The following is an 18,735-nucleotide window of genomic DNA, read 5'->3' on the forward strand; positions in this document are numbered from 1 at the left end:
GTACCTTTTTAGCCATATGACATATTCTGGAATATTTACTATTTACAAATAATTCACACTCAGATGTGTTATATCTATATATTATAGTGTAGTTAGAAGTAATTTCTGCCACAGGACCAAGCAATAGGGACCTAGATGGAAGTATTTCTTTTCACTGTCCTCTGAGCAGAAATTGCCAGGTTAAATTCATGGTGCCTCAGAGAAAAATGCTCTTATCTGGGTTTGCATGTCATCTTCATATAATTTTTTAAAAACTCTGTTGTTGCTAAATATTACCATCAAAAAACTAAATGTAAACGTATATACAGACTCACACACACACACACACACACACACACACGCAACTTAAGCAGAAATATTCTCTGGGGCATTTTCTGGAGCAAATCTGGGAAATCCTGTCAAATAAAATGAAATTGAGTTGCGGATTCCCTCTGCGGTGAGCTGGAAAATGTTCTTGTTATTCTGGAAGCTTCATCTGAGTCCCCTGAAGGGTGTTCCTGCACATAGACCTGGGCCCTACATTATGCAAATCGCATTCTGTTGCATAAGATGAATATTCAACATTCCGAGACCAAGATTCAGCTAGAATTCCCTGTCCCCCACTTTAGGAAAAATATGATTCAGACAAAGATTACTTTCTGGAGATGCTTTCATTCAGATACAACTCAATTTTATTGATTTGACATTTGTTCTGTTATTTTTGTTTCTTTCTTTTCCCGCAGGTAATCTTTGAGATGCCTAAAAATTATTAGCTGCAGCATCTGCCATAGCCTCTAGTTGTCTGTTCCTATTGAAGATTTTATTACATTGTTTGTTATGCTTTGATACATGTGTTGATATCAGGGGACATGTGAATGTTTATTTTATCTTTTTGCTACTGAGGGAGGTATTTTCTATTTTTTTGTGATGAGGTTGCACATGTATACCTTTTTTTTTTTTTTTTTAAGGAAGGAAAATCATCTTGAGTGTGTGTCTTTGCCGAAAAATACAAGTACAGGTTATGTTTAGTGCAGTCAAAGGAGTACAATAGTAATAGAAGTGAGGAAGGCACTAATACCCAGTCTGTGAAGCCTGCAGCCCAGGAATCAGGTCTCATAAGCTAGCTATGGGTGACAGCATCTACCCCAGGATTTGTCTCAGTGACAGCTTCAGGATTATTATTGAATAATTATTCACTACTCTCACCTCCCTGGTTTTCCAGTTCCTGGGCATCTGATGCTCCCTTTTGGTGGCTTGGTTCTCTGATTTACAGATGTTGGCTTTCTTCTCTTCCCATCTTCCCATTTTGACTCTTTGCTTTGAATCCAGAATCTACTAAAAGGCACTCTATCTGCCCATCCCCTACCCTGAGAGATCCCCACTGCCTAGGCCAGGCCCTTACAATCTTCAGCTATCTTGTAGGAAAAGGACTTAGATACAAACCAAATGTGATTCCCAATCTTTACTAATACTCTATAGTTCAAGTGCTCTGTTTATTTCAATATAATGAAATGTGAACTACAAATATTTCAGTAAAAAGAATATATTTCCGTAGTCAATCATTTATTTCACAGTGAGTATCTGCTAAAATAATAATATAGCATAATACCATTTAACAATTGCCATACTATATAAATAATAAGTCTACTTATATAATAATAATAATGGCTAGTATTTATATAGTACATCTGCCCAACCCTGTTCCAAGCACTGCACAGTTTTACCTTATCTAATCCTATTAAGCAAACACTGTTAAAATGATCATATTGATATACAGAGAGTTCAAGAATAGGGGTGCCTGGGTGGCTCAGTCAGTTAAGCATCTGTCTTCAGCTCAAGTCATGGTCCCAGGGTACTAGGATCTAGCCCCTAGTTGGGGTCCCTGTTCAGTGGGGAACCTGTTTCTCCCTCTCCTCCTTGCTTGTGCTCTCCATTATCTCTGTCTCTCTCCCTCAAATAAATAAGTAAAATCTGGAAAAAAAAAAAGAATCTGTTCAGTCTCCCAGGTAGTAAATAAAGAAGACAGGATGTGAGCATTATTAGTCTGACTCATTAGCTTACTGTTTCACTATACTACTTCCATGTGCCAGACATTTTTCATCATATGATCTGGCACCTATTCTAACAAGAAGGTATAAACGCATGATGATGTGATGAAAACCTTTAGGGAATTGTTACTTAGGGAACAAACTTCATTTCAATTATTAAAAAGTATAATTTGAGACATAATCCGTTTCCTTTGGAGATTCTCAAATTTAAAAAAAAATCGTAGAAAATTACATCTATCTGGAAAAAGTTTGATATTATTTACTGAATGTTTAAGATTCTGAAAATTTATTACATGTAACATTTGAAATTTAAATTTAAAAAACCATGCCAAACATGGTTAACTCAACTAAAAAGTTTTGAAGTAAGTTAGGTAGGTGTTATAAAAGGAAACCTTCAGTCGACCTCAGGTTTAAAGAAAAAAATAATAAAGATTAAAGTTTTGGAAATGAAGCAATCTGTTTTAAGCTTATACCCACTTTCAAAAGATCAACTTAATGTTTGCATGGTGTAAACTAGTGCCTATTAGAGAGCAATTTTCTTGAAGATCTGTAGGTTTAGAAGATAGGAAATAAAATGCTCAAATCTTTCAAAAATGAATTCTGTTGAGTGAAAAACACACTAGTATTTTGACTTGTGGTGCATATTTCTCTATTTGCAGTGAGGATAACTCTTATAAGCCCCTGCCATCCAAATAACGATATTCAATTTGTTAGATAATTTCACCTGGGGGGGCAAAAATGTATCTTGTCTGAAATGTAAAAAGCCACATTTCTGATGCTGAAGGAACATGTTCCCCGTGCAGTCTTTCTTTGATATGACAATAGTCATTTCTTTTGTGGTCATAATGATCATAATATATTCCTTGAAGGTGTATATCAAGAGATCTAATGTCAGATATAAACAGTTTGCTCAAAGGTAGAACAAAGGCTACAAGGTCATAGAACAGAAACTGACAAGGAAATACTTATGTTAAAGAATTTGTTCAATATGATGTTTGGGAAAAGTGTATTTTGACTGATTATAAACTGTCTATTGAGCTGTGAGGAGCAGTCCGCTTTTTTTTCAAACAACCTGTGACATTGAAACACTAAGAAAATCCTTCATAGAGAGACATGGTTTGAATGTAAATTTGGAACACTGAAGAAAAACTTAGGATGAAAGGGAAAGGGTATTATTCATCATTTAGGCAGAGATAAAGATGAGTTGAAATCAGAATGTAGTTTTGATAGGAGAAAAGAAAAAGAAGAGGAGGGAAGAAGGAAAAGAGATTGATGGTGGGTAGAGCTCTGGGCTTTTCTGGATCACCTGGATCCCAGATCCAGCTAAGACCTGTGTTGTCATGCCCCAGTCTCTGCATCTCAAGTTTCTCATCTGTAAAATTAAAAAGTTTGCCTGGATGCTTAAAGTTAATTTGGGAGTTAAACTTCTAGTTTTAGTCTGATTGATTTTTCTGAATGATGAGGTATATGACATACATAAAATGTACAAAGATCCATTATTGCTGTCTTATAAAAGGCTGGCATTTATGAGAATATTATATCCCAAATGGTGCTGTAAATGTTTCTGTTACCCACATGCAGGCATCTGGGGCTGCAGTCAGCCCTGGTGTGCTCCCAAGATCAATATTTCATCTGATTTTCTTAACCCAGTGATACAGCAGAGAGAAAGACAATCCTTTTTCATGTAGGTTTTTTAAATGAATAAAAAAAGTACACTGCTACTGTGTTTTGTAAATATTTGGACTCAGAAGAATCACCTGGGAAGAGGAGGGAAAAGGTAGATTCCTTGGATCAGACTCCAGATATTTCAATTCAATAGATCTTGTGGGAGCCCCAGGAATCTATAGTTTAATAAGGATCTCCCTACTGCCCCTACCTGCCCACTGGTAGGTGAGTCAAAAGCTGATAGCCCGACAATCAGCAACCACACAGCAAGCATTATTGCAATGGCTAGTGGGAGAGATGATGGTAGCTTTAGACCAAGGTAGTAAGAGTAGGGTTGTTAGATAGACTACCTAGGCACAGAACCCAACACTGAGGCAAATAAAATACTTGGTTTTCCTAACTTTCTCTGCCCCAAAATTGGAATCTATGGAAATGTGAAGCAGTATCTGCACTCTTCTTCACTACTGCAGCAACCAGACTCTCAATACACAATGAACATGAGCCAGGAGGAGGGATGAAATGATCTTTAATTTAGGAAAACAAGGTAAATGCTGCATATTCTGGACAAAGCATGTTCAAGAACCTCAACGTCTTACCTACTCTACATGCAGTAGTTTTTCTATATTGTACTCACATCTTTCAGAAATTTTTCATGAGCTTCTACAAAGGAGATTGTGCCTTCCCCCCTCTGTGCCAGTAAGCATCTTTTATGTGTCTTAATTTGTGTTGCTTCAGCTTCCCAAGGCCTCTCAGACAGGAAAGCCCCAGAGTCCCTGCCTCCTTTACCATCAGTCACATGCCTTCCTTTTGGGTTGATAGCTCTAACAAAATGGGATGGAACAATGCTATTTTCCTCTTGATATTGTTCGCCTGATCATTGCTCAAGTTTGTGGTTCAGAAGTGGAACCAACTTGTTTTTAACACAGTATGATGCCTAATTTCCTTCAAAATTTTCTACTCTTCCCTGAGAGTTACTCATATAAAGGAACACACAATCATTTATTTACCTGAATCTCTATCCTCATGGAGTGTTATGTGAGTCTTTTAGCCATCCTTGATACTCGTCCTATCTCCCAATAGCACTAGGGACATCCATTCTCAAGAAACTGCTCACCGTGTATCCTAGTGCTGCTTGGGTATCTGTCCATGCCTCCTGGCTTTTTTTTTTCTTTAGTTACTAGGTAGTCCATGGGGTTAATCAAGTCACCTGAACCACAGTGACCACCATTGGCCATTATTAACATCTGATGTTAAACCAAGTCTTCAGTAGCATCTGAAGACTGCTCACCTGGGGACCAGCCTTTCATACTCTGACCCCTGGGAGCAGGGAGGCAAAACTATAACCAATCATGAGTCTGAGTTCATCTGGTTACAGAGGTGCCCCTTTCAGAATGGACATTTTTCCACCTTTCATCCTTCAGTCCTGACTCTCTGAACGGGTCAGTTTCTTTATTTTAAAAAGTGTATTAAATTTGAGATGATTATTAATATCTGTTATTCTAATAATCTATAACTCTACATGCATTTTCTTTTGTACAAACAATATCTAACACCTTTTGAGACTATATATACATATATACAATTTGTATATACATATATTTGTGTGTGTTTCATTGGAATTATATATTGTGCTCTAATTATACACACACTTATTCACGTGATTATACCTTTGATCAGAGTGTTTTTATTTCTTTTTATGAAATGTTAAATAATAGTTCTTAAGTTTACACATATTTTAAAGCTTTACTTGCTCTGCTTAAAAAATATTTCTTTTTTCATTAAGTTTCCCTGTGGTTTCTCCCACATTATGACTCAGTTGGATATATCGCCCAACTTGAAAACGGCTATTATCCTTTCTTGGTATTTTGGCTAAGATAATTTATAGAAATGAGGAAACAAGTATGGCACTTCAGTTAATTTCCCTCCAGTATTCATGTAATTCCTACGATGCTGAACACTGATGCACAGAATATAATTGATTATGACAAAGGCAAGGATGCTGTCATTCTACTTAGGGTTACTTGCCAGAAGGAAAAAACAATGGAGAAACAAATGCAAATGGTAGGTCGCATGTAACTAATTTTAAGTAGCCTTTTGGGCAAAAGAAAAATGTGAAACACTCCATGTTAGGTTGAGAGTAGGCAATAAAAAGGAATAAATGTATTTTTAGGCTATCCAAGTTTCAGCGCCACTTTATGCAGTACAAAGGCAGAGACTGGGATTCATGGGGAGAAGATACTGAAGCTTAAGAGGGAGAAGAAGGAAAAAGGAACATGGAAAGAAGATCACAAATAAGCAGTAGGGAGATTCACTAGGCAGCATTAGGGAGGAAGGAAAGATAAGAAAGAGAGAGGGATGGGAGGAGCAGATGGCAAAGGGAAAGAAAGAGGGGAGACACCTCAGAAGGAAAAGCAAGAGGGAAGGCCATGTCTTCAGCTCACTCCATCACCTTCCTGGGAACCCCCTGCCCCCAGCTGACTCCTGGCTCCAGCTTCCCCCTCTGGGATGGAGAAAACAAGACCCTCCCTCTTGCAGCCCAGTCTGGGCTTTCCAACCATACTCAAAATACCGTCTCTGCTCCAACCCCATGACCATTTTCCCCTATTTCTCTTTCCCTTAGCCTCCTTTCCAGAATGCTGGCTGTCCCTGGTTAATGTTATTCTCTAAGCAAGGAAACAGTATGGCCAGATTTGGCTTCCAAAGGATTATACCCGTGATGGTGAGGATTAGTGGAAAGGCACTAATGACAGTGCGTCCATGCTGCAACAGGCCACGTGAGGGATGCTAAGTACATACAATAGGAAAATATTAAGCCTTAAGAAGGATGATTCTGTCATTTGCAGCAACATAGGTGGACCTAGAGGACGGTATAGTAAGTAAAATAAGTCAGACACATAAAGAAAAAACCTGCGTGATCTTACTTGTGGAATCTAAACAAATCAAATACATAGAAGCAGAGACTTGAATAGTGTTCACCACAGCCAGGGAGGTAGGAGAAATGGGCAGGGGGGAGAGAAAGAGAGAGACACCCCAATAGGGCTTGCAAACTTACAAACATTTGTTTTGTTTGGACTGCATAAGTGCACACACGCGTGCTCTGTGATCTGATGGGGCATGCGCTCTACAGGCTACATTTTAACCACAATGACAACCTCTCCTGAATTTTTTAAAGGAAGATAATGCACATCTTAACTTTGTTTCTGGGCCTGGATACAATGGTATTGGTAGCCCCTGGTTTTAAGGGACTGGAAAGGATGGGAGATATTTGAAGTGTTTCTGAGGAGATGTAGAAAGAAGTCCATGGTGGTCTGGGTACAGAGGTGACAGAGTCAGAGCTGGCTCTGGAAGGACTGACTCAGAACCTGGTGGTCTGTGGTGCTTCTTACTGAGAAAACAAAACCCAGAAGGAGGCATGGGTGGAGGAACCTGCCACATTGAGTTTGGGACGTGCTCAGTTTACCCCCACAATATCCAGGTGGGTTATAATCCCACTGGACCACTACTGGATGATAACAAAGCTTCTTTACCCTGAAAGAGCCATGTCTAGGGGCTATCTTAAGAATGATGTGCAGATAAAGAATTGCTCTGTGATGGATGGTGAGTATTTTCCTTTTCTTCCTGAATGTAAGACAAATGATGAAGAAATTGTGGGGAGTCTGCTTCAGCATAAGTGAATTTAGATATTAGAAAGAACTTTATAAAATAACATGACTACTTGAGGAAGCTTTCTCATGTATTTTCCTTAATTCCTAAGTATAAAGAACCAGTAGAGGCAATTTGGGATACTGGGTAATAAAAGCAGACTAGCCAAGTTAAATTTGTAGTTTGTGTAAAAATGATGCTAATGATATGGGAAGGGACTATCAGTTCTTCAGATATTCTCATAGTGGTTCACAAACCTCAACATACATAAGACTTTTTCAGATAGCAGTGTAAATAACCAGATCCCAGGACATTAGCCTGAAAGATTCCAATTCAGTGAATCCAAATGTCTCAAGAATCAGAATTTTGAATATGCATCCCAGGCATTTCCAGTGCAGGTGCCTGAAGAAGCGCATTTTGATAAACATGGGTCTACATCACTGTCTCCAGACCCAGACATTGAGATTAAATGATTTTATATTTACCACTGTTGTTGATGATGATTACAAATTCACGGTCCAGGTCAGGCCCTTGCAGTAAGCAGAATGACCTGGTCATAAGGAATGCTAACCTTTCCTGTTGACCAGGTGAGCCAGCCTGTCAGCAAACATAGAGGAAAGCCTTGTCTGTGATTGCTCTGCTCAGTCTGGGAAAGAATAGGACAAGAGATGTGTCCCTGAACTTCAAGATGATGTGTGAAGAGACAGGAATTTTGCTTAGAATCAACAAAAAAGAAACAAAATAAGACATTGGATTTCAAACCAAGAGCACAGTTCTGAAAAGGAAAAGGGGTCTCCACTATGTAAAGGTCAGGGGAGAAATTGGCCTGAGACAGTTGACTGGGGGGCCATGGGGCACCTGCTGAGTTAAAGGGCTCAGGCCATCAGCATCCTGTCAGAGCAGGTTTCTAAGAACACCCTAGGTGAACAACAGGTCCCTGTGCTTGGCCCACCTTTGAGTTCCTTTCCCAGGCCCTATATAGAGAAAGGGCTGATCCTACATGGATCCATCATTATACAGATTCCTTAACTACACAAAGCCTGCAATACCTACCTTACAAAAAATAAACTTGTATGTCCAATAACAAAAGGGTCTGCAAGAAATATATGGAAACTACTTCTACTCAATATAATTACTCAATGCTTCAATGTAGGCTGAAGGGTCACATACTTGGTGGGGATGTCTATAGTCACGATTTTATTTATTCACTCCGTCAAGAAAGACTCTTATATGCCTTCCACTGACAGCTAATGTACTATATGTACTAGGGCTTCAAAGATAAGTGAAAAATTCCTGATTTAAAAACAACAAAGGATCCTGAGCACCCAATGGATAGGACATACATCTTGACTCGATGAATTCTAAGGCTCCTATCTTGACTCAGAACCTATGATTCCCTGATTGTACATTTTCTATCAGTCCTTCATTAGTCATGGATATGTAGGAAGTCTTAATGTGTAGTTCCTGATTGATTATGGTTAAGGCAGAATAAATGTCACCAGCAAATTTTACTAATTTATTCCTCAAGTGCCCTTCTATTCATGATATTTATTATGCATGACACTTATCTTTTTCCCCACTGGAAAACATGAAGCATCAGCAAAGAATATAGGAGTCTGTTTATTTCTGAAGTTAGAATTGCAGAAAAGCACTATTTACACATTCCTTTCCTGAACGAGCTTGATAAACCCACAGAGACAGAACTTAGATATGCAATGTCTGCATTCTAACATGGTTATATTTGCATTAATGAAGTGAGTGGTAATGTCTTCACCTTATGAGGGAAGCTTGGAGCAAAAAAACTAAAGCCTGATTTCTGGTAAATGTTGCTACCATTTAAACTTGAACTTTTTTTTTAAGATTTTACTTATTTATTTGACAGAGAGAGAGAGAGAGAGAGAGAGCAGAAGCAGGGGGAGGGGCAAAGGGAGAGGAAGAAGCAGACTCCCGATGAGCAGGGAGCCTGGCTAGATCACAGAACCCTAGGATCATGACCTGAGCAAAAGGCAGATTCTTAACCAGCTGAGCCACCCAAGTGCCCCTAAACTTGAACATTTTAAAGCAAGCACATGCATAAAGAGAATTAGAGAAAGGATTTTATTATTTCAGTATGTTCATGAAATGACATCAAGTACTTGGTTTTTTATTTCCTTTTAGTGTCAAAGAAAAAAATACCATTGCAGTTTGCCATTTTATTCTGATTTTTCTCCAGGGTGAAAACTATGAAATACTATAAAGAGTAACAAAAGGTTTGATTGAAGTGTTTCAATTTTTTAAAATCCCATATTCATAGAGTGCAAATAATTGGTAATACATAATGGAAGAAATTTTTGCAGAGAAAACTTTAAAGACTACCTGAGAAATGATAAACAGTATCTACTTAAAATGATAAACAATATTTGAAAATGAACTCTCTTTTTTCATTTTCTATATAATGAAAAAAAAGACAAACAAAACCCCCTATATAAATGCCAAGGCCCATATTCCATACAGTGGATAGCAAATCAGCTCTAACAGTAAAACAACAGTTAATAGCTAATAAAGTTGAGGGCAAAACTCTGCTTTTTGAAAAATTGTTTGCATATGTGGGAAGCTCATGATTGATATTGTTACACATCATCCACCCAAGTTGAGTTGTTGGGTTTTCTTTCTGATTATTTTACTTTATAAGGATTCTTCTTACTTCTGGCATGTGAGCTACCTGCCTGAGACTCTCAGAATTCTGAGATTTCATGAACCACCAAGTTCATGGTGGGCTCGGGATAGGAATTTCTCTCAGTTTGGGGTACCTGGGTGGCTCAGCTGGTTAAGCATCTGCCTTCTGTTTAAGTCATGATCCCAGGGTCCTGGGATCAATCCCTGCTGAGCAGGGAGCCTGTTTCTCCTTCCTCTGCTGCTCCTCCTGCTTGTACTCTCTCTCTGAGTCAACTAAATAAATACAATCTCTTTTTTAAAAAGGAGTTTCTCTCAGTTTCCTCAGTGCAGTTTATATCTCATTTTTTTAGTCACTTGGGACTAAAACAAAAGATAATTTATGAAATAATTCATAGCAATATGAAAAACTATGCTTTTATTTTTTCCTGAGAAAGAACTAAAATCACTTTTTTTAAACCAAACTGGCTGTTGTTCTTCTCCATATGTTATATACTAATAACTGACAAAATCATTCCTTTGGTGATCATTTTCCTTGTTACCTCTTCTTTACATTCTCTGTTTCCACTAGTTTTATTTATTTTTCAATTTTTTTTGGAGTTTAATCTTTTTTAAACTTTTTATTTAAATTCAAAGTAGTTCCCATATAGTGTATTATTAGTTTCAGACGTAGAGTTAAGTAATTCATCAGTTGCAAAGAACACCAGTGCTCACTACATCATGTGCCCTCCTTAATGCCCATCACCCAGTTACCCCATCTCCCCCTCACCTACTCTCCAGCAACCCTCAGTTTGTTCCTTAGAGTTAAGAGTCTCTTGTGGTTTGTCTCCCTCTTTGTTTTTATCTTATTTTATCTTTTCTTCCCTTCCTCTATGTTTACCTGTTTTATTTCTTGTTTCCCCTAGTTTTAGAATTATAGTATTATCAAAAGAATGATGATCAGTTATTTGACTGAAAATATTGGCCACATTTCCATTTTGATATTACCTGTCAACCAATATTGATGCAACACATTCCTGAATCAAGAGAAATATGGCAAAAAAGGCAGAAACAACCCCTGGCCTCATGGAACTTACAGTTTCTAAGATGTGAGTTCCATGTACAGTGCATTTTCACTTTGAAAGATTTCCTTGGATTCTGGAAGTGTGTTTTGTGCCCTGAGCTACTTCGGGTTTCACTGAATGTTGGCTATTTGTCTTAAGGTAATGTATTCAGTTTGGAAGGCTAGTTTACGGAAAGGTACATAATACACTTCCAAGCAAGGACTTAGTAGATCTCTTAAGAGTTTTATTTGCAGTTAGGTATTGGTTTTAAGGTCTTATGACTATATGAAGTGAAGAGAGATAAATCACTTTTAATAGGCATGTCCCAACCCATGCAAAAGCATCATAATTGGTTGCTATTTGCTGTCCCAATAGAGGCAGAGACTGAATGGGAACAAGATATTTTTGGAATTGCTACATCTCTAACAAGGTGGAAATATTTTATTTGGTCCATAATCCTAGACCTAGGCCACCGTTTAGCAGAAATGGTTATGTGGGCAAGCAGGGAACATTCTACTTTCCTTTTAAGCTGGTACAACTAGTGCCTAAAAGCACTAACCTGACAAATGATGAGTATTGATTTATGTCATGGGAGGAGCTTCTACTCATGTTATTTAATGAATTAACTGTGAATCCGCTTCACCAAGGCATAAGGACAAGCATTAATTGTCAATGACTCCCTGTTAATGTAACTTCTCCAATTAACGCGTCTATCTTTCAACTATGAACCCTTTATAACTTTGTTTCTACTATCTAAACCTTAGACTCAGTGCATGAGATCCTTATCATTGCAAATTATTTTCTATGGTGAGCAATACTCTGTTATGGTTCAGGAGTTTTGGTTTCCTGGGCTGTTAGACACAGCTTTGAAAAAGATCAATATTGGGGATGCTCACTGGTTAAGCATCTACCTTTGGTAGATGATCCTGGAGTCCCAGGATCGAGTCCCACATTGGGCTCCCTGCATGGAGCCTGCTTCTCTCTCTGCCTGTCTCTGCCTCTCTCTCTCTCTCTGTTTCTCATGAATAAATAAATAAAATCTTAAAAAAAAAAAGATCAATATCTTTCTTGCTTGTGGGTAATAAAGAGTAAAATTATAACATAAAGATAATTACTTTGAGAATTGCCTATTGTGGTATGAGAAACAATGGTTTTTATTAACAGGGACATTATTTTAATGTTCTGTTAAATTTGCCCTAATTTTGCTCACAATGCAAAGATACAAATTCATTTACATGTACCTCCTCTATGTTCAAGACTTATTACTCATTATTTTTGCTATTGTGTTAAATGGTAAAATGATGGTGAAAAAGTCATATAACTTTGGAAGAAATCATGACATCTACTGCGTTATTATTTAAATATTGTGATGTAACATTTTGCTTTTTATCCTGTAATTATAAATTAATGTTATCAAAAGAAGCCACGGAAAATTGTTTTTGTATCAAGAATTTGCAATTTGGATAAATTCAACTACCATTTAAAGGTGGCCAGGATGCCTAACTCCTACATTATTTTTATTCTAAGACCAGTCAGAATTCTATATTACTAGAAATTGATGACAGAAGAATCAACTTTCAAACTGTTCAGAAGTTCTCTAGACAGCTTTTAGTTGGAGCGAGGTAAGAGGCATTCTCCTAATGTCCATGGAGAAATAAACTCTAATGTGAAATATCATATTAAAATAAAGGAGGAAGAGATTGGTCCACAGGTGCCATGCTGTTTTTCTAATGCAGTATGAGGCTTTTGAAAGACTTTTATAGACTAAGCAAAGCCAAGTATATACCCAGAAGAAATAGCAGTGAGCCTTTATTTAATTTAAAATTATATTACATGAGAAGACTCACACATTGAAATGGGAAGAATGACCTTGGGCAATAGTTCTTCTGTGTTTAAAAAAAAATCAAATAACACCTTGTAGGAACTTAAATGCAGACAAAGTTCTTATTTTTTATGTATCATTCATAGAGAAACAATAACCAAAAAGAAAGAGAGAAAGAAAGGTAGAAAGAAACCATGTCAGTAATATGTGATCATTTAAAAAGCACATGGTATTTAGTCAGACTTTAGTTTTCTGAGCCACAAAATCCAGTCCTGACTTTATTTTATTCCTGATGGTCAGTCTTTGGGACCAATTGGAAATTCCTTAGACTCGTTATATCATGAACTGCCAGGACCAAAATATCATGTTATTTAAAAATTTTTATGAATAACAACTTCATTATATTTTACATTTCTAATATGACTGTGGAAAACTATGAAGTGCGGCATGCTGTAGCAGTTAATTTCAATTATCTAATATTCCAATCATTTTATTAACAAGAGACTTGCCCAAGGGTCTGCTGAAACACTGCATATCTGGCAAATGACTATTTATTTTATAATAATAATTAAATTATTTATTTAATTGTGTGTACTAATCCATCCAGTAGTAGCATGATAAAACTACCTTAACCATTCTGTTCAATACTTATTTGTATTTTCTACTGATGTAAGTGTTCTACCTAGAAGCAATTGGTGCTTTAAAATAACTTTTTGCTCTGAAAGAGTGGTAGTTTGCAATATTGGCTACTTGTGATTTACATTTGAGAAGGTGGTGGTGAGAATAGAAATACAATAGGGGAAGAAACATAATGCCCAAGTTCACAAATGTAGAGAATGGGAAGGTCAGAGTCATTTTAATGTATTAATTAATTATCCTTATGAATTCCACTTTCAAGTGAGTTTGTTAAGGATAATTCAGTAACTGAAGGGGTGAATGCAGAGAACCTGACTATGTAACCACTGGGAAAAAGTAGAATTATTTTACCATGTGCTCTGTGTGGTGTACCAGCAAGACATACTTTTTCCCACCCAAAGAAAATGGCACACACATAGAAATTCATATTCTACTATATACACACTTATTTTTCTCTTCATTATCACTTAGATATTTTTCTGCATACTTATTTGTGAAGTACCATGAAAATCCACCTTTAGGGAGATTGTGTAGGATCTTCTGATATTTTTAATTCTTCAAAGGAAAATGCCTTCTATAATGCATTTCTTAGATGGACAACAGAGTGGGATTGATAGGTGGACAGGTATAGTGGGAGGAGAAAAGACCCAACTCAGAAGACTAAATGAAAACTGGCAATGCCACAAGCACTAATTTAAGCATTTAGGACATTCTGAGTGACCTTGAGATTTCCGAATGACTTTTTATAGCACACGGATGACATTTAAAATGCTTTCCTAGGAATAGATGAAACAATTATGTTTCCTTTAATCTTCTGATATTGTGATTATGTTCTGGCAGAATGATGGCAATTAATTACATTAGGTCAGCGAACATCGCCATGCCTATCACATACATATTAAGAACAAGTCAGAATTCCCCAGCTGTGCGGTTGGCCTGGTGGGCACAGTGCCAGTAGCAGTAATCTCTCTGACGCTTCTGCCATGAAGCAAGCCTAGTGTTGAAAAACTAGGGTAGCAGGAAATGAGGGCATGCTATTTCTCCTCTCTGGTCTATCCCGGGATCCGCCTCACAAAATTTTAGGAAGACTAAAATTATGATAATTGCAAAGGGAATTTCTATTTCTCCATGGGTGTATACACATATTTGGTATAATCCCCAATAGAGTAAAGGTGATATTCAAATATGCAGTCCTTCAAATTAGTGCTCACACAAGTTTGAATACTTGTAAGAGAGCTGCAGATGTGATGGTTTTCTACATTTTTCTAAGTTTCATAAAATGTAATGAGTTTTCAGAAGAAATGAAATAGCCTTTCTTGTGTAGTATTCCAGTTATTAAAGCTAAGCTCATAAGAAAGAAATTCTGGAAATTTAATGTAAAAAATCTTTATTTTTTCTTTTTTCTCTCTTTCTTTCTTTCTTTCTTTCTTTCTTTCTTTCTTTCTTTCTTTCTTTTTTTCTCTTTCTTTCTTTCTTTCTCTTCTTTCTTTCTTTCTTTCTTTCTTTCTTTCTTTCTTTCTTTCTTCTTTCTTTTTCTTTCTTCTTTCTTTCTTTCATACACTTTACAACTCAGTTCACTTCATTGGTAGACCTGAGGGTTTCTTTATCTCGTGCCTGCAACTGTTATTACTACCTTGCTGTTAGTATCAAATGGCTTTTACTCTGTCACTGAAATGACCTAGAAACAATCTTGTGAAAGTATATCCCATAAAATAACATTTTAATGCCATACATTTTTGTCCTGAAACTAGATAAAAATGTCAATATAGTATAAGTAAGTGTATAATAAAGCTAAAAGTCTGTGCATGATTCTAAGGGGAACTTGTTACTACTTTTGTTAATATATTGACTTGAAAACTAATTAAATTAATTCATTGTGTGGTTTTTAAGATTTTGAAGATAGGGTATTACTTCATATTGATAATGACTTCAGTACAAATTTATTTCAAATGGTGATAATATGTATCTTATGTCATACCCTTAAGATGCCATTTTATCACCTCATTTGGAGATGACCAACTTATCCCGGAAAGATAAATGTATTTTTTATCACACTGATATTTTGAAAATATAATTTATTTAATTGTGATACATCTCTGGGTCTCCCTAAGAGTGATCATCTATTAAAAAGTTTACCATATTTCTATCTGTATTTGCATAAGAGAAATAATGATGTTGCAAAGAATATACTAGTATTCAAGTTGCTGGTGTATATGAATTATGAGGAAAGTATTTTATCCATATTTAGCTGTGTTGTTGGTTTCAATATATTTCCCATGTAACACTTGTAATCCTGCCATAATGAAGGAGTGTATAATTACTTTCAGCCTATTTAATGTATACAAAACAATCAGGATGATTGAAATATTAGTTTTCTTTGTAAAAGATGCTGGAAAATATTAAGGGGGAAAACACCTACTTAGTTTAGCTAAACTCCCTAAAAGTTTAAAGGGAGTAGGCACCCAGATAATAATATTTCGATCCAGTTCCATTTTCCTTCCTGCCAAAGCCCTTTATGAGGTTAGTACTTATCATGCACTTAACCCATGTGCAAATTTTTACTTATAATTTTTATTAGTGATGCTTCAATTTCAGATACATGGTCAGGATGATCATGATAAGTGCAGGAAAAATAAAGCGCCACTTCAGATTGTGTAGTTTTATATCATTCTTCTTGGAAGGTATAGTTTATTTCTAGTATTCTTTTTTTGGACTTCTACCTCTCTCTTAGGTATCGTGATAGCACTGCTAGTGAATTGTATACACTTGGCAAGTTAATTAGACACAACTCTGATTGGATAAAGACACTGTCCATGGAATTTCAGGCGAGCAGCACAGAGCAGTGTGAGAAAATGTTGGAATTACATACATAGTTGCATGGTGACCAGATTGTTGGCACATTGACCAGAAGCATTCACTAGTCACACTGTTATAATTATATACATGCACTCAGGATTCTGTCCCAGGAATACAAAGCTTTCTGCCCACCTACACTGTGAAATCTTCCCTGATCATTGCCCCTACCCTCATCACATCTCACAAGAAGGATTGATTTTTCTTTCTTCTTTAAACACCCACAATATGTTACTCATACCTCATCAATAGCTCTGATGCCATTCTTCCTTTGCTTATAGACATTTGTTTATAAGCTTCACATTCTTCCTTGTTACCCATTTCCATAATCACCTCTTTTTCTCATCCTTGATTTCTCTCTCCCTCAGCGTGCCTGCACTGTGATTTCTCTGTCTTCCTGTCTGTACGTGGTGACCTTCACCACTACCCTCATGTCATAATTAGTTTCTGACCTGGATACTTTCAAGTTGATCATTAGCCTTTACATGTATCTTTATAAATGGCCACTGTAGGAGTCTATTCTCTTCCACGCCAGCAGCAATTCTCCCTCTCCAGCTCTTATAATTCCTAGAATGGCTTCCCAAGTTTTTCTATCACATTAGAGTCGTTATTTGTTGTTTTGCAAGTTGTGTGCACATACAGATTTATTCAGTAAACATTCAAAGCCTTAGATTAAAAATGCTTCCCACATGCAACAGGCCATGAAAGCTGTTGAAAGATGACTATTGAAAAATGTGTCACATTTCTAAATTTTGGCCAACATTAAATTTTTAAAGACACTTTGCTTTCACAAATTAAGGTTGTGTTAGCTACAAGGGCTATAGTGACTTTCCATATCCCATACATTTAAAAATATCACTAAACTCTAAAATATCATATTTGCTATTGCATAAGGATTTTCTTTGTAAGCATACATCATTTTCTGACCATTTTCTGTATTGCTGTCCTCACATGGCATTTACAAAGTCCTAGCAGATGTGTGGTGACAGGTACCTCATAGGACAAGTACTTGCTGGCTGGGAGTTCATATTTTAAGGATATCATGGGATTTGCCACTATTCTACTAAATACAGAGAAAACTAACCCGAATGAAGGATTCTATGGACCTAAATCCATTCCTGTTAATTTCGACCATTAACAGGAAGCATTGATCTTCTGACACATACAGTACAATCTTTCAGATTTCCAACATCGTAACTCCGTGCTCTGAATTAGTTGTTTTGGACTTGCCAGGGTGTGTTCAAGAATACATGTGCCCTTCTGTGGAATATCTCCCAAACAGATAGCAGTACATGATTTAGGGAAATTATATTCTTCCAACAACAGAAGTCAATAAGAATGCATATTAAGAATGCATATTAAGCAGTGATTGCATTTTATCACTGAATGTTTGGCAATTACAAAAGGGAGACTCACAAAGGTACTGCATATGCTAAGTCTAGGGTACCATACATTTTAAAATGGGCAATTCTGTTCTGCTATGGGGTAAAGATTAAAAAAACAAAAGCAACTCCACCATATGGTAAGAGAACTGTGAAATGTGAGGAATAAAAAGGCCTAGAGCCTGTAAATATGTGGCTGCAATAATAAATGGGCTTTAAATGTAAGTCCTTTATTCACTAGGGTTCCAAAGCAAAAAAGTTTCTATAGAAGGGAATGTTCTCATGCATATTATTCAAGCCAGTTTCAAGGAATGATGTTTTTTTAGTGAGGATGAGAATGCAGAGAACACTGTTTTGGGATAGTAAGTCTATGTAGGAGTGACATAATGTCAAAATCACTGATGACACTAGCCTTTCTATGTATCTGGCCTTCCTAGCTCTAGCAAATGCCCATAATTGTCAGCAATGAAAGGATCTTCTTTCCATCACTTATTTATCATGGTTTTAAGAATATCTTATTTAATGGCTTTAATTTGTGTCCTGATATGTGTGGTAGTAGCTAGACTTAGCAAACATACAGTAGTGCTTTCATAGTTAAAATGGCCATGCCTCTGAAACTCACTGTTCCTTTACACTCATTTGATTTAAATTATTTTCTTACCTTGTCCAAGGCAAGCTTATACAAGAGGACACTATAAGTTAATTTTCTAAGTCTCATATTAAGGTCCTTCTTTTCTCATAATTTTAAAATTATGTTGATAACTGATATTATTTGTTTCATTTTTATGTCCCATGCTTTTATTGTAAGTCTCATGGAGTTTGAAAGGGCTCCTTCTTACATAAATTTACTCTCTCAATACTTCCCACTCTTGACCCCTCCCCAAGCTCCCACTCATTCACTCTTCAGAAAAACTTCCATTCATTGGTCACCAACTGGGGCAAAGGGCCCCTTCCTTCAATTTGCTGAAGCCTGTTCAGTCATTATTTCTTCCTTATTCTCTTATATCTAGATG

The 18,735-nt window shown here is 36.7% G+C and overlaps 1 protein-coding gene across 10 annotated transcripts in view; it reads left to right on the forward strand.

Annotated features, from left to right (window-relative positions):
• The window catches only part of FGF14 (fibroblast growth factor 14), a 614,603-nt gene that overhangs the window by 488,049 nt on the left and 107,819 nt on the right, over nt 1-18,735 (forward strand). The gene's annotated exons all lie outside the window — the stretch shown is intronic.

The sequence above is a fragment of the Canis aureus genome, chromosome 17 (genome assembly GCF_053574225.1).
Source record: "Canis aureus isolate CA01 chromosome 17, VMU_Caureus_v.1.0, whole genome shotgun sequence".
Classification (NCBI taxonomy): domain Eukaryota; kingdom Metazoa; phylum Chordata; class Mammalia; order Carnivora; family Canidae; genus Canis; species Canis aureus.